We start from the raw sequence: 17,401 nt of genomic DNA on the forward strand, positions 1-17,401 counted from the left end.
CAGCTCATTTTGGTCTGAGTTCCGTTCATTCACTCAAGAAATATTTATTGAAAGCTTCCTGCTTGAGATGTTTTATTGGATCTATATATATATGGAATGTACATTTCACTAGGAAAGAGACATTCAATAATAAGTAGAAAATTAATAGATAAGGAAGCATGGAAATAGATAATAAAGTAACTTTAGATAGTGATAAATGCTATAAACAAACTATATCACTTTTCTTCTAGAAATTTTATAATTTTAGTACTTACATTTAAGTCTTTGATCCATTTTTGAGTTACTTTTAGTATATGTATGAGGTATGTAGAGATCAAAGTTCATTTTTGCATATGGACCTGTTGGGTATTTACAAAAGCCTCACTATAGTATCAGTGGGAAGTTTGGACTTCCATTACCACCTCACAGTAATACGGCATTCTTCACCCTCCCCACTAGGGGAGGGTGTGTCTAAAGAGACCTAGTGAACACTCAGGATTTTTATCACAACACAGCCATGAAGTTACCCCCACCATGGTGTCAATAGAGGCCACATGGGAATTAGTAACAAGACCCTCCAAGCCAGAGAGACATCAATGGAGGCTTATTGGGGAGCCAGAACTCCCACCCCACCGAGCAGTAATGAGGAGTCCTCACCTTCAGATGTATCAACAGAAACCTGGAATTCTACCATCACTTGATGATAATGAAGCAGATCCCCCCACCCTTTGCTTCCCAAAGCAGTATACAACAAAACTAGCTAAAACAGATCCTTAAATAAGATCCAGAGTCTTATAATATCCAAAATGGCCACGTTTCAAACCAAAATCACTAATTACACCAAGAACTGAGAAGACCACTCACTGAATGAAAAAAGACAATCAATATGTGCCAACCCTGAGAAGACAGAAATGTTAGAATTAACTAACAAATATTTTAAAGCGGTCACAGAAAAAAAATGCTTCAATGAGCAATTATGAATATTCTTCAAACAAATTTTAAAAATCTCAGTAAAAAAATAGAATGTATAGAAGAACCAAATCAAAATTTTAAAAGTGAAAAATACATTGATCAGTACATTAAAAACAAAAAACCCTCAGTGGGTGAGCTCAGTAACAGAATGGAGTGACAGAGGAAAGAATCAGTGAATGTGAAGATAGAACAATAAAAATGATCCAATCTAAACAATAGAGAGAAAGAAAATAAACAGAGCCTCAGGGCCTTTTGGGACTATGACAAAATATTTAACATTTTTGTCATCAGACTTACAGAAGGAGAGAAGAAAGAGAGCAGAACTGAAAAAATACTTGAAAAAGTAATGGCTGAAATGTCCCAAATTTGAAAAAAGTCATTAACCTACAGATTTAAGAAGTTAAGAAAATTCCAAAGAGTATTAACTCAAGTAAATCACACCAAGACACATCAAAGTCAAAATTCCAAAAGATAAAGACACAGAAAAAGACTTGAAAAGAACAAGAAAGAAATGAAACTTTACCTATAAAGAGAAAGAAATTTAAATGATGGCAGATTTTTCATGAGAAAACTTGGAGGCCAGGAGGAAGTGGCAGAGCATTTTTCCAGTGATGAAATATAAAACTGTCAAGCCAGAATCCTATATCCAGCAAAAGTACACTTTGAGAAAGAAGAGGAAATGAAGACATTCTCAAATTATGAAAAATTAAGAGAATTTGTTGGCAGCAGACCTACCCTAATATAATGGTTAAAGAAATTCTCTAAACAGAAAGGAAATTATTAAAGAATAAACCTTGGAACACCAAAAAGGAAGAAGGGAATGACAGAAGGAAGACTGGTAGGAAGGAGGGAAAGGGGAAAATAATAAACAAAAACATGGGTAAATATAATAGACTTTCCTCATTTTTTGACTTTTCTAAATTATGTTTGTCCTTTGAAGCAAAAATATAACACTAATTTAGTCCCAAATATATGTATAGGAATTATTTAAGACAGTTAAAAGGAGACACTAAAGGGACATAAAGGGAGGTAAGATTCTATACCCCACCCAAACTAGTTAAATGATCACCCCATAAATTTTGTGTATATGATACCTAGAGTAACCACTAAAAAAGTTATACAAAGGGATACACTCAAAAACGTTATAGATAAATCAAGATAAATTCTAAAAATTGTTCCAAGTAAACAATAAGAAACCAGGAAAAAGAAACAGAGAAACAAAAAGCAGAGAGAAAAAATTAAAAAATGAAAACAAATGGCAGGCTTAATCTCTAAGACATCAATAATTACAATAAGTGAAAATAGTCTAAATACAAAAATTAAATGACAGATTAACAGGTTATATTAATCATGACCAAGCTACATAGTATGTACAAAAAACTCAATTTAAAGATATAGGGAGGTTAAAAGTAAAATAAAAAAGATATGCAAACATTAATCAAAGGAAAGCAGGATTTACTATAGTAATGTCATGTAAGATAGACTTCAGCAAGGAAAATTAACAGAGACAAAGTGGGACATTAGATAATGATGAGTCAATAAACCAAGAAGATATAGCAATCCTAAATGTGTATGCACCAAACAACACAGCTGCAAATTATGTGAAGAAACACTGATAAAATTGAAAGTACAAATAGACAAATCTATAATTATAGTTGGAGTTTTCAACACTCCTCTTAGCAATTGAAAGAACAACTCTACAGGAAATCAGCAAGCATATAAAACGCAACAACACCAACTAACAAGGTCTAATCAGAATTTATAAAATACTTCACCCAACAAGAAAAGAATATACATTATTTTCAAATAACCATAGAACATATAACAAGATACCATATCTTGGGCAATAAATTAAACCTCAACAAATTTAAAAGAATTGAAATCATACACTGTTTGTTTGCTGACCACAATGGAATCAAATTAGAAATCAATAAAAGTGGAAAGAAATGAAACTCTCCAAATACTCAAATACTAAATACAATAATTCTAAATAATCTGTGGGCCAAAGAGGAAGTCTCAAAGGAAATCAAAAATATACTGAATAGAATGAAAATTAAAATATAATGTACCAAAATTTGTGGAACAAAACTAGTGCTGAGAGAGAAATTTGTGGCATTAAATTCATACATTAGAAAGTCTTAAATCAACAGTTTAAGCTTTTGCCTCAAGAACCTAGAAGAAAGGCAAAATAAACCTAGAGAAAGCAGAAGGAAGGGAACAATAAAGATAACAGTAGAAATCAAGGACATTAAAAACAGGAAAAATAAAGAAAATCAAAGCCTGCCAAAGAAAAAAGGAAGACGACACAAATTACCAATATCAAGAATGAAAGAGGAGATATCCCTAAAGATGCTTCAGGCAACAATAGGATAATAAGGGACTACAATGAAGAATTCTACCTACATGATATTAATAGCTCAAATGAAATATACTAATTCCTCCAAAAAAAAATCACACAATCTACCACAACTCACCCAATATTAATTAGGCCTGTAACTTTTTTTTTTTTTTTTTTTGCGGTATGTGGGCCTCTCACTGTTGTGGCCTCTTCCGTTGCGGAGGACAGGCTCCGGACACACAGGCTCAGCAGCCATGGCTCACAGGCCCAGCCACTCCACGGCATGTGGGATCTTCCCGGACTGGGGCACGAACTCGCGTCCCCCGCATCGGCAGGCGGACTCTCAACCACTGTGCCACCAGGGAAGCCCAGGCCTGTAACTATTAAGGACTTTGAATTCATAACTTTAAAACTCTCATAAAAAAAATCTCTAGGCCCAGATGATTTCACCAGAAAAATTTAGCAAGCACCTAAAGAAGAATTAATTCCAATTCTACACAATCTTTAACAGAACATAGAAAAGAATACTCTCATTTTATGAAACTAGTATCAGGTATTCCTTGATACCAAAACCAGGCAGAGAGTATTAAAAATGAAAACTATATATCAATATCCTTCAAGAATATAGATACAAAAATTCTTAAAATATTAGCTAATAGTACCCGGCAATAAATAAAAATAATTATAAACAATGATCACATGGGATTTATTCAAGGTGTGCAAGGTTGATTTAATATCACAAAATCAATCAATTTAATCCACCATTAACAGGTTAAAGAAAAAAAGTCATGATCCCACCAATTAATGCAGAAAAAACATTTGACAAAATTCAGTACCCATTCATTTAAAAAAACTCTCAGAGAAATAGAAACAGAAGAAAACTTCTCCAACTTGATAAAGAACATCTACAGAAAACCTACAGCTAACATTATACTTAATGGTAAATGACTGCATGTTTTTCCATTAAGAGGGGTAACAAGGCAAGGAAGCCTGCTCTCACTACCCTTATTCAACATTGTGCAGGAAGTTCTAGCCAATGCATTAAAGCAAGAAAATAAAATTTATGCCTATCAGAAAGGAAGAATAAAATAATCCCTATTTGCAAATGACATGATAGCCTATGTAGAAAACCCAAGGAGTCTACAAAAATGCTCCTAGAACTAACAAATGAGTTCAGCAAGATTGCAAGATAAAAGAAATCTACAAAATTGTATTCAATTGTATTTCTATATACTAGCAATGAACATATGGAAACCAAAATTTAAAATACAATACCATTTACCATCACTCAAGAAAGGAAATACTTAGATATAAATCTAACAAAAAAGGTACAGGATTTGTTTGCTGAAAATTACAAAATGTTGATGAAAGAAATCAAAGAAGATCTAAATAAATGGAGAGATACACGGTGTTTATAGATTGGAAGACTCAATATAACAAATATATCAATTCTCCGTCAAATTGATATGCAAATTTCACACAATTCCCACTAAAATTCCAGCAGTATTTTTGTAGATATACACAAGATTATTCAAAAATGTATATGGAAAGGCAAAGGAAGTAGAATCGCTAAAATAATTTTGAAAAAGAACAAAGTGGAAGGAATCAGTCTACTCAATATCAAGGTTTATTATGTAGCTATAGTAATCAAGACTATGTGGAATTGGTGAGGGCATAGACACATAGATCAATTCAACACAATGCAACACCCAGAAATCAGTCCAACTGACTTGGTGCAAAAGCAATTCAATGGAGGAAAGATAATCTTTTCCTCAAATGGGTCTGGAGTAACTGGTTATCTATAGGAAAAAAATGAACCTAAGCCTCACACCTTAAACAAAATTTCACTCAAAACGTATTACAGAATAAAATGTCAAACATATTTGGACCTTCAGATATTCCTACAATACTCTGTTCCCTGACCTTTCACTGCTGACAATTGCTCATCTTTAAATACCAGCTTAAATACCAATGCCCAGAGGGACTTTCACCAACTCATTTAAGTGAAACCTTTTCCCCATCCTCACTGATTTCTGTCATAACAACCTGTTCATCTTACTTAAGCCCTTATCTCTTGATTGTTACATAGTTTTATTAAATTTACTTGTTTACTGTTTGACTATACTACCAGGCTCTAAGTTCCACACTGCAAGAACCATGTCTATTTTATTCAGGAATGTGTCCCAATCATCTAGTGTAACATTAGAAACATGGTAGATGTTCCAAGAAATATCTGTAGAGAAAATAAATAAATCTGTCTTAGAAGGCCAAGGCAACCTTGTGAAATAGAGTTCCTGCTGTCTTTCATCACTTCCAGAAGTCTGGTTTTGGGGAAAGAACTCAGGTTTCCAAGTAGGCTTGATGCCTAGCTCCTCCACTTAGCAGTTCAGTTAGCTAGACTAAATGAGTAAATTATTTAAACTCTTTGAGCCTCCAAGTGTTATTGTAGGTAGTGAAGTAAATCATAAAAAAGAAAAGTTCACATAGTCGGCACTGGATAAAATATTGCCTCCCTTTTTTATATGGGTTGGCCTTTTCTGATCCCTAAATTAATGAATATCTAAGCAAAATTCTTGAAATACCTACATTCATTTGAACTTTATATAACAGTTTCATTTGAAAACATCTGTGTTTATTTGTAAAGGAGAATTATTAGCCCCAAAACAGAACTAAAAGGAATGATTTTCTCTAAATTATATGATACTTTATAGGCACGAGGAAGGTGACAATTTTAAATGACCCGCTTCTCTTTAAATTATACACATTTTTGTCTTCAGCACAGCTGTTCTTAGTTTCTTATATCTTGGGGAGAATGATGACCTAAGTTAGGCAAAGGAAGATACTGACAAACAAAACTAGATTCCTCCTGCCTCCACCCAAAAAAATTTAATAAGAGTAAAGTATGTCCTTGAAGTATTTTCATAGTGTTTATAGTCAATAACTCTTAGGATTTTATTCCTTTTAGATGGTTCTCTAAAGAGAATAATAGTGGTCTTTGAAACTAACTGACAAAGGGCTTCTATGAACCATCCCTGATCTGTTCCACAGAATAAAACTTTGCTCTCAGTGGACTAGAGAAGGACATGTTTCTATTTGTTCAATGCCATACACCTAGGGCTTGGAGAAGTATCAGCCATTTGGTAGGTCATTCACAAATATTTGTTGGATGAATAAATGAGTGAGTGAAAAGTGAGGCTAGGTTGCAGGAGTAGATTGTCAACTCAGTAGAGACCCAGAATATCATAGTAAAAAAGACTTCTAACCTTCTTATTCAGCATTTCATCTATACCTCCATGCATAATAGATCTGAAAAGAGGTCTCTGTTTAAAAATTTTCCAGACATGAGAAGCCAACCTGAGGCAGGCCATTCCATCTATATCCCATTCTAATCACTAGTATGTATTTTCTTCCAAAAAATTAAAGTTTACCTCCCTTTAACTTACATCCGTAGGCCCTGGTTCTTATCTTTCTCCAAGAAATAGCTTACCAAAAGCTTTAAGGGAGCTGTCATGCCCCTGAAATTCTGAAATTAATATAAACTCTCAATAGCCCACAGAAAAAGGAAAAGCCTTTAAAAGAAGCTTTGGATAAAGACATCAGGATTCACACTCAGTGAACATAAGATGACAAGTAAAAGTTCTCAGGATAGTGGTGAGAAGACCATTAACTTTATATTTTAATGAATGTTTTATTTTAGAATAGTTTTAGCTTTTCAAGAAAATTGTGAAAACAGTACAAAGAGTTCTCATATACCACCACAACCAGTTTCCCCTATTATTAATATCTTACATTACTATGGTACATTTGTTACAATTAATGAACCAATATTAATATATTGTCACTAACTAAAGTTTATACATTTTTTTCAGATTTCCTTAATTGGTTTTTTTGGGTTTTTATTTTTATTTTTTTTACTTAATGTTACTTTTCTGTTTCAGGATTCCATCCAGGGTACCACATTAAATTTAGACATCATGTCTCCTTAAGATCCTCTTGGCTGTGACAGTTTCTTAGCCTGTCCTTGTTTTTGATAACTTTGACAGTTTTGAGGAGTATTGATCTGCTGCTTTGTAGAATGTCCTTCAGTTGGAATTTGTCTGATGATTTTTCTGATTAGAATGAGGTTATGTGTTTGGGGGATTAAGACCACAGAAGTTAAGTGCCAATTTCATCACATCAAGAGCACACACTATCAGCATGACTTACTACTTCATCACCCAGCTGATATTAAACTTCATCAACTGCCTGAGTTAATATTTGTTAGCTTTCTCCACTCAAAATTACTCTTGTTTTCTCCCTTTCCATTATACTATTTAGAAGGATGCTACCACCCACCACCCACACTTAAGAACTGGAAAGTTACGCTCCACCTCTAAAAGGGTGAAGTATCTACAGAAATCATTTGGAACTCCTCTGCATGGGGAATTTTTCTCTTCTTCCTCATTTATTTATTTATTCAATCATTTATTTATATTGGTATGGACTCATAACTATGTATTTTATACCCGTATTGTAATTCAATTATTTTTATTCTTTTTTTTTTTCGCTGCTTAAAATTTTTATTTGCTGCTTAAATTGTTTTCGGCATTGGGCATTGGGAACTCTTTCAGTTGCCTCTTGATCCCTTTGACATAATACTCCAATGACTGTGGATTTTTGTGGGGTTTTTTGAGCACTTCCTAACTTTCTGACACTATGAGTTGCCCCAGGTTCATCTTGTGTATATCCTGCTTCAGTACTAGAATTAGCCACTTCTCCAATAAACCTGGTTCCTTTTGTTGAAGAATGGTATTAGAAACAAAATTCTGGGTTCTAGGGGTGCTTATTGTTCCTGGGGTGTTGCTGCCTCTAGACTTTCTTAGTGTACAAAGCCAAGAAATATGTGTGTATACTAACTAGTGTATATACAATATAAGTATTTCTATTTGTTGCCATTTGTATCAATATTGAGCTAAACATAAGTTTACACTAATGTTCCAAACCTAATCCATTACCACATATATCATTCTACTAGCCTCCTACTCATGCTTATATGTGAACTCCCATTCCAATAGTGAACAATCTGGCCACCAGCACCCACCATTTACTTAATTGTCTTACTCCAAACATAAATGTATAGCTGTACCAGAATTGTTAACCTGTACCCTTGTCACAAACTACTTTATCAACTAGAATATGGTGATATGTACAACTTCTTTTTCCTTTCATCTTATGGACTGGACTCAATTCTAAAGTTACCTAGGTCAGTACCTTTCCTCCTTACCCCTTCAGTAGGTTGTTTTATAATCTGAAATACAGTTAGACTATTTTCTATTTTGCCATACTCTGCATTCTATCATGGAATCTCCCAACCTCTGAAATGATTCTTAAATGTGTATACGTTAAAGTTCACTAATGTGCAGTACACTTCTATTGGTTTTGACAAATGCATAGTGTCATGTATCCATTATAGTATCATATATAATAGTTTCACCACCTTAAAAAATACCCTTTGCTTCCACCCATTCAACCCTCCATCCTCCCCCCAAACGCACAGTAGTCATTGATCTTTTGTACCATCTTTATAGTTTTGCCCTTTCCAGATTATCATATAACTGAAATCACACAGCATGTAGCCTTTTCAGACTGGTTTCTTTCACTTAGCAATATGTGTTTAAGATTCATTCATATCTACTTGTTACTAGTTCATTTCGTATCATGGAATACTATTCTTTCATATGAATGTATCACAATCTTTTTATCTGTTTACCTATGAAGGACATCTTAGTTGTTTCCAGTTTCTGATGATTATGGCTAAAGCAGCTGTAAACATTCACATGCAGGTTTCTGTGTGGACATAAATTTTCAAATCACTTGGGCAAATATCTAGACATATGGTTGCTTAACCTCGATCATATCATGAGACTACGTGTTGCTATGTAGGAAACTGCTGTACTGTCTTCTAAAGTGACTGTACGATTTTGCATTCCCACTAGCAATTAACAGAGTTCTTGTAGCTCTGTGTCCTCATTAGCAATTGGTATTGCCAGTATTATGGATTTTCACCAATTTAATATGTGTGTCCTCTATCTAATTTTTAATTCAATACTTTTGCTGCTGTTCAACTATATGGCTACTTAGGTAACTGGCATAAATTGGAAAGTCAAAAACTACTTACTTTTGATTCCACCTTGAACATGTGAGGAGAACTTTCCATATGAGGAGGGTTAGTGTACCTGGACAGTTGAGTCTCTGGAGCAATAACAATCCTCAGTGTCGCATTCGGAAAAAAAAAAAAAAATTTGGTAGAGGACAGCAAATCAACCTAATTTTTTTTCCTATAGCATAGCCAATTATCTCATCAATTCTCTATATATTTGTATTTCCATTACTATTAGTTACCAAGTTATTTAAACGTGAGCTTGTCTCTGGGCTGTCTGTTTTGTTTCTTTTGACTATATGTCTGTCACTGTACTACTACATTATTTTGTTAGTGTAAAGTTTTTTGGAATTTTATTTTATTTTTTATACAGCAGGTTTTTATTAGTTATCTATTTTATACATATTAGTGTATATATGTCAATCCAAATCTCCCAGTTCATCCCACCACCACCCTCCCCGCCACTTTCCCCCCTTGATGTCCATACGTTTGTTCTCTACATCTGTGTCTCTATTTCTGCCCTGAAAACCAGTTCATCTGTTCCATTTTTCTAGGTTCCATATATATGCGTTAATATACGATATTTGTTTTTATCTTTCTGACTTATTTCACTCTGTATGACAGTCTCTAGATCCATCCATGTCTCTACAAATGACCCAATTTCCTTCCTTTTTATGGCTGAGTAATAATATTCCATTGTATATATGAACCACATCTTCCTTATCCAGTCGTCTGTCAATGGGCATTTACGTTGCTTCCATGATCTGGCTATCGTAAATAGTGCTGCAATGAACATTGGGGTGCATGTGTCTTTTTGAATTATGGTTTTCTGTGGGTGTATGCCCAGCAGTGGGATTGCTGGGTTATATAGTAATTCTAATTTTAGTTTTAAAAGGAACCTCCATACTGTTCTCCATAGTGGTTGTATCAATTTACATTCCCAGAAACAGTGCAAGAGGGTTCCCTTTTCTCCAGACCCCCTCCAGCATTTGTTGTTAGTAGATTTTTCTGATGATTCCCATTCTAAGTAGTGTGAGGTGATACCGCATTGTAGTTTTGATTTGCATTTCTCTAATAATTAGTGATGTTGAGCAGCTTCTCATGCGCTTCTTGGCCATCTGTATGTCTTCTTTGGAGAAATGTCTATTTAGGTCTTCTGCCCATTTTTGGATTGGGTTGTTTGTTTTCTTAATATTGAGCTGCATGACCTGTCTACATATTTTGGACATTAATCCTTTGTCCATTGATTCGTTAGCAAATATCTTCTCCCATTCTGAGGGCTGTATTTTCTTCTTGTTTGTAGTTTCCATTGCTTTGCAAAAGCTTTTCAGTTTCATTAGGTACCATTTGTTTACTTTTGTTTTTATTTCCATTACTCTAGAAGGTGGATCAAAAAAGATCTTGCTGTGATTTATGTCAAAGGGTGTTCTTCCTATGTTTTCCTCTAAGGGTTTTATAGTGTCCGGTCTTACATTTAGGTCTTTAATCCATATTGAGTTTATTTTTGTGTATGGTGTTAGGGAGTGCTCTAATTTCATTCTTTTACATGTAGCTGTCCAGTTTTCCCAGCACCACTTACTGAAGAGACTGCCTTTTCTCCATTGTATATCCTTGCCTCTTTGTCATAGATTAGCTGACCATAGGTGCCAGGGTTTATCTCTGGCTTTCTATCCTGTTCCATTGATCTATATTTCTGTTTTTGTGCCGGTACCATATTGTCTTGATTATTGTAGCTTTGTAGTATACTCTGAAGTCAGAGAATCTGATTCCTCCAGCTCCGTTTCTCCCCTCAAGATTGCTTTGGCTATTTGGGGTCTTTTGTGTCTCCATACAAATTTTAAGATGTTTTGTTCTAGTTCTGTAAAAAATGCCACTGGCAATTTGATAGGGATTGCATTGAATCTGTAGATGGCTTTGGGTAGTATAGTCATTTTAACAATATTGATTCTTCCAATCCAAGAACATGGTATATCACTCCATCTGTTTGTGTTATCTTTGATTTCTTTCATCAGTGTCTTATAGTTTTCTGAGTACAGGTCTTTTACCTCCTCAGTAGGTTTATTCCTAGGTATTTTATTCTTTTTGTTGCAATGGTGAATGGGACTGTTTCCTTAATTTATCTTTCTGATCTTTTGTTGTTAGTGTATAGGAATGCAAGGGATTTCTGTGCATTAATTTTGTAACCTGCAACTTTACCAGATTCATTGATTAGTTCTAGTAGTTTTCTGGTGGCATCTTTAGGATTCTCTATGTATAGTATCATGTCATCTGCAAACAGTGACAGTTTTATTTCTTCTTTTCCAATTTGCATTTCTTTTATTTCTTTTTCTTCTCTGATTGCTGTGGCTAGGACTTCCAAAACCATGTTGAATAATAGTGGTGAGAGTGGACATCCTTGTCTTGTTCCTGATCTTAGAGGAAATGGTTTTAGTTTTTCACCACTGAGAATGATGTTTGCTGTGGGTTTTTCATATATGGTCTTAATTATGTTGAGGTAGGTTCCCTCTATGCCCACTTTCTGGAGAGTTTTTATCATAAACAGGTGTTGAATTTTGTCAAAACCTTTTTCTGCATCTCTTGAGATGATCATACGGTTTTTATTCTTCAGCTTGTTAATATGGTGTATCACATTGACTGACTTGTGTATATTGAAAAATCCTCATACCCCTGGGATAAATCCCACTTGATCATGGTGTATGATCCTTTTAATGTGCTGTTGGATTCCGTTTGCTAGTATTTTGTTGAGGATTTTTTGCATCTATGTTCATCAGTGATATTGGTCTGTAATTTTTTTTTTTTTGTAGTATCTTTGGTTTTGGTATCAGGGTGATGGTGGCCTTATAGACTGAGTTTGAGAGTGTTCCTTCCTCTGCAATTTTTTGGAAGAGTTTGAGAAGAATGGGTGTTAGCTCTTCTCTAAATGTTTGATAGAATTCACCTGTGAAGCCATCTGGTCCTGGACTTTTGTTTGTTGGAAGATTTTTAATCACAGTTTCAATTTCATTACTTGTGATTTGTCTGTTCATACTTTCTATTTCTTCCTGTTTCAGTCTTAGAAGGTTATACCTTTCTAAGAATTTGTCCATTTCTTCCAGGTTGTCCATTTTATTGGCATAGACTTGCTTGTAGTAGTCTCTTAGGATGCTTTGTATTTGTAATTTTATTGATTTGAGTCCTCTCCCTCTTTTTCTTGATGAGTCTGGCTAAAGGTTTATCAATTTTGTTTATCTTCTCAAAGAACCAGTTTTTAGTTTTTCTGATCTTTGCTATTGTTTTCTTTTTTTCTATTTCACTTATTTCTGCTCTGATGCTTATGATTTCTTTCCTTCTACTAACTTTGGGTTTTGTTTGTTCTTCTTTCTCTGGTTCCTTTAAGTGTAAGGTTAGATTGTTTATTTGAGATTTTTTTTGTTTCTTGAGGTAGGATTGTATTGCTGTAAACTTCCTGCTTGGAACAGCTTTTGCTGCATCCCATAGGTTTTGGATCATCATGTTTTCATTGTCATTTGTCTCTAGGTATTTTTTGATTTCCTCTTTGATTTCTTCAGTGATCTCTTGGTTATTTAATAACGTATTGTTTAACATCCATGTGTTGGTGTTTTTATGTTTTTTTTTCCCTGTAATTGATTTCTAATCTCATAATGTTGTGGTTGGAAAAGATGGTTGATATGATTTCAATTTTCTTAAATTTACTGAGGCTTGATTTGTGACCCAAGATGTGATCTATCCTGGAGAATGTGCCGTGTGCACTTGAGAAGAAAGTGTAATCAGCTCTTTTTGGATGGAATGTCTTATAAATATCAATTAAATCTATCTGGTCTATTGTGTCATTTAAAGCTTGTGTTTCCTTATTAATTTTCTGTCTGGATGATCTGTCCATTGGTGTAAGTGAGGTGTTAAACTCCCCCACTATTATTGTGTTAGTGTCTATTTCTTCTTTTATAACTGTTAGCAGTTGCCTTATGTATTGAGGTGCTCCTATGTTGGGTGCATATACATTTGTAATTGTTAAATCTTCTTCTTGGATTGATCCTTTGATCATTATCTATTGTCCCTCATTATCTCTTATAACAGTCTTTATTTTAAAGTCTATTTTATCTGATACAAGTATTACTACTCCAGCTTTCTTTTGATTTCCATTTGCATGGAATATCTTTTTCCATCCCTTCGCTTTCAGTCTGTATGTGTCCCTAGATCTGAAGTGGGTCTCCTGTAGACAACATATATATGAATCTTGTTTTTGTATCCATTCAGCGAGCCTGTGTCTTTTGGTTGGAATCCATTCACATTTAAGGTAATTATCGATATGTATACTCCTTTCTTAATTGTTATGGGTTTGTTTTGTAGGTCATTTTCTTCTCTTGTGTTTCCCACTTAGAGAAGTTCCTTTAGCATTTGTTGTACAGCTGGTATGGTGGTGCTGAATTCTCTTAGCTTTTGCTTGTCTGTAAAGGTTTTGATTTCTCCATCGAATCTGAAAGAGATCCTTGCGGGGTAGAGTCATCTTGGTTGTAGGTTCTTCCCTTTCATCACTTTAAATATATCATGTCACTCCCTTCTGGCTTGTAGAGTTTCTGCTGAGAAATCAGCTGTTAACTGTATGGGAGTTCCCCTTGTATGTTATTTGTCGTTTTTCCCTTGTTGCTTTCAATAATTTTTATTTGTCTTTAATTTTTGTCAATTTGATTCCTATGTGTCTCGGTGTGTTTCTCCTTGGGTTTATTCTGCCTGGGACTCTCTGTGCTTCCTGGACTTGGGTGGCTATTTCCTTTCCCATGTTAGGGGAATTTTCTACTATAATCTCTTCAAATATTTTCTCAGGTCCTTTCTCTCTCTCTTCTCCTTCTGGAACCCCTATAATGCTAATGTTGTTGCGTTTAATGTTGTCCCAGAGGTGTCTTCATTTCTTTTCATTCTTTTTTTTTATTCTGTCCTGTGGCAGTGAATTCCAACATTCTGAGTTCCAGGTCACTTATCCATTCTTCTGCCTCAGTTATTCTGCTATTGATTCCTTCTAGTGTATTATCCATTTCAGTTATTACACTGTTCATCTCTGGGTTTTTGTTCTTTAATTCTTCTAGGTGTTTGTTCTTTAATTCTTCTAGGTCTTTGTTAAACACCTCTGCATCTTCTTGATCTTTGCCTCCATTCTTTTTCCAAGGTCCTGGATCATCTTCAGTATCATTATTTTGAATTCTTTTTCTGGAATGTTGCCTATCTTCACTTCATTTAGTTGTTTTTCTGTGGTTTTATATTGTTCCTTCATCTGGTACATAGTCCTCTGCCTTTTCATTTTATCTAACTTTCTGTGAATGTGGTTTTCCTTCCACAGGTTGCAGAATTGTAGTTCTTCTTGCTTCTGCTGTCTGCCCTCTCATGGATGAGGCTATCTAAGTGGCTTGTGCAAGTTTCCTGTTGGGAGGGACTGGTGATGGGTAGAGCTGGGTGTTGCTCTGATGGGCAGAGCTCAGTAAAACTTTAAACCACTTGTCTGCTGATGGGTGGGGCTAAGTTCCCTCCCTGTTGGTTGTTTGGCCTGGGGCGACCCAGCACTGGAGCCTACCTGGCTCTTTGGTGGGGCTAATGGCGAACTCTGGGGGGGCTCATGCCAAGAGTATTTCCCAGAACTTCTGCTGCCGGTATCCTTGTACCCACGGTGAGCCACAGCCACCCCCCACCTCCGCAGGAGACCCTCCGACACTAGTAGGTAGGTCTGGTTCAGTCTCCTATAGGGTCACTGCTCCCTTCCTTGTGTCCCAATGTGCACACTACTTTGTGTGTGCCCTCCAAGAGTGGAGTCTCTGTTTCCCCCAGTGCTGTTGATGTCCTGCAACCAAATCCCACTAGACTTCAAAGTCTGATTCTCTAAGAATTTCTCCTCCCGTTGTCGGACCCACAGGTTGGGAAGCCTGACATGGGGCTCAGAACCTTCACTCCAGTGGGTGGACTTCTGTGGTATAAGTGTTCTCCAGTTTGTGAGTCACCCACCCAGCAGTTATGGGATTTGATTTTATTGTGATTGCACCCCTCCTACCATCTTACTGCAGCTTCTCCTTAGTTTTGGATGTGGGTTATCCTTTCTGGTGAATTCCAGTGTCTTCCTGCCGATGACTGTTCAGCAGTTTGTTGTCATTCTGGTGCTCTCGCAAGAGGGAGTGAGCGCACATCCTTCTACTCCGCCATCTTGAACCCAAAAGCTCCATTAGTGTCAATTTTGTATGTTATCTTATAATATGGGACTGGTCTCCCCCTGTCTACCTGTCTATTTTTTATTTTTCAAAATCATGTTACCATTTGAGGAATTTATTCTTCTGTGTAAAATTTTAATTTTCCAAGTCATCCCTCTTCCCCAAAATATGCAAGAATTTTGAATAGAATGGCCTTGAATTTACTGATTAATTTGAAGGGAATTTATATGTTGAAAATGAAAAATCATCTTCTTCATGAACATGGCATGTTTCACCATTTGATTCTTTTTATAGGTACTTTAAAGTAACTTTAACATTTTCTCCATAATCTGTTTTGTACACTTTGTTAGACAATGCCTAGATACTTCACAATTTTTGTTGCTTTTATAAATGGTATTAGTCTACATTTCTAGTTATTTATTGATGAGTCCCACAGATTTTTATTGCTGATTTTTGATCCAGCATTTTTCTGCATTATTTTCTTGGTTTTAGCACTTCGATAATCTTTTGAGTTTTGTATGTAAATAATATCTTTTTAAATAATAAAAATTCTATATCTTTCTTTCCAATCTTTATATTTCATGTATCTTTTTCTTGTGTTATTGCTTTGGTCAAGACTAGTAGTAGGTTGACCAATTGTCCAAGTTTGCCTGTGTCTGAGAAGGTTTCTAGGACTGAGCTACTTCACTTTTAATACTATAACTGTCCAGCCAAACCACTCAGGTTTCTCGGGACTGAGGAGTTTCCTAGGTTGTAGTGCTAAATCTGGGAGAATCCTGGGCAAACCAGGATGACTTGATTACTTGCCTGTAGGAACTGGTTGAATAGTAGCAGAAAGAATGGGAATCACTATCTTGTTCCCTGCATTAAAGGTAATGTGGCTAATGATTTCCATTAAATAGGAAATCTTATTCCCTGTAAGTTTTTTTGGTAATTTTTATTGGAGTATAATTTACAATGTTGTGTTAGTTTCAGGTACAGCAAAGTAAATCAGTTATACATATACATATATCCATCCTTTTTTAGATTCTTTTCCCATATAAGCCATTACAGAGTATTGAGTAGAGTTTCTTGTGCTATACAGTAGGTCCTTATTAGTTATCTATTTTATATATAGATAGGGTTATTTTTTAATAGTCTTTTTTATGTTAAATAAGTTAGTTTCTATTGCTTGTTTTCTAACCATTTTAAGCATGAATAATTGTTGACATTTATCCACTTCTCTGTCTACACCTGTCAAGATGATAGATTTTGTTCTGAGTTGAATCATCCTGGCATTTTGGGGACAGATACAATTACATTATAATACAATTTTTATGACCTGCTGTATTTGCTTAGCTAATATGTTCTTTTGGATATTCACATCTATTCATTAGTGGAACTGGCCTATAAACTTAATAGTTTATTAAGTTGATTAACTTAAAGTTGCACAAACTTTCCCTTTTAACTTTTTTTTTCTGCAATAATGTGTGTAAGAAATAAATTATCTCATCCTTGACAGCTTGATTGAATTCATATGTAAAACTATCAGGGACTGGGGGACAAGGGAAATTTTGAAAGTCCATTTCAATTACATTAGTGGTTATTCTAGTTTTCTCTTATTTTTGTCTTTTTTGCCACTTGAGGAGAAACTTATCTCTTACATTACTTATTTTAAAATTTATTCAAGTATTATTTGCAAAATATTCTTTTATTGTTCAGCTTCACTGAGATATAATTGACATATAACATTGCATGTAAGTTTAAGGTATACAATGTGTTGATTTAACATACTTTCATATTGCT

The sequence above is a fragment of the Phocoena phocoena genome, chromosome 5, assembly GCF_963924675.1.
Source record: "Phocoena phocoena chromosome 5, mPhoPho1.1, whole genome shotgun sequence".
NCBI lineage: Eukaryota > Metazoa > Chordata > Mammalia > Artiodactyla > Phocoenidae > Phocoena > Phocoena phocoena.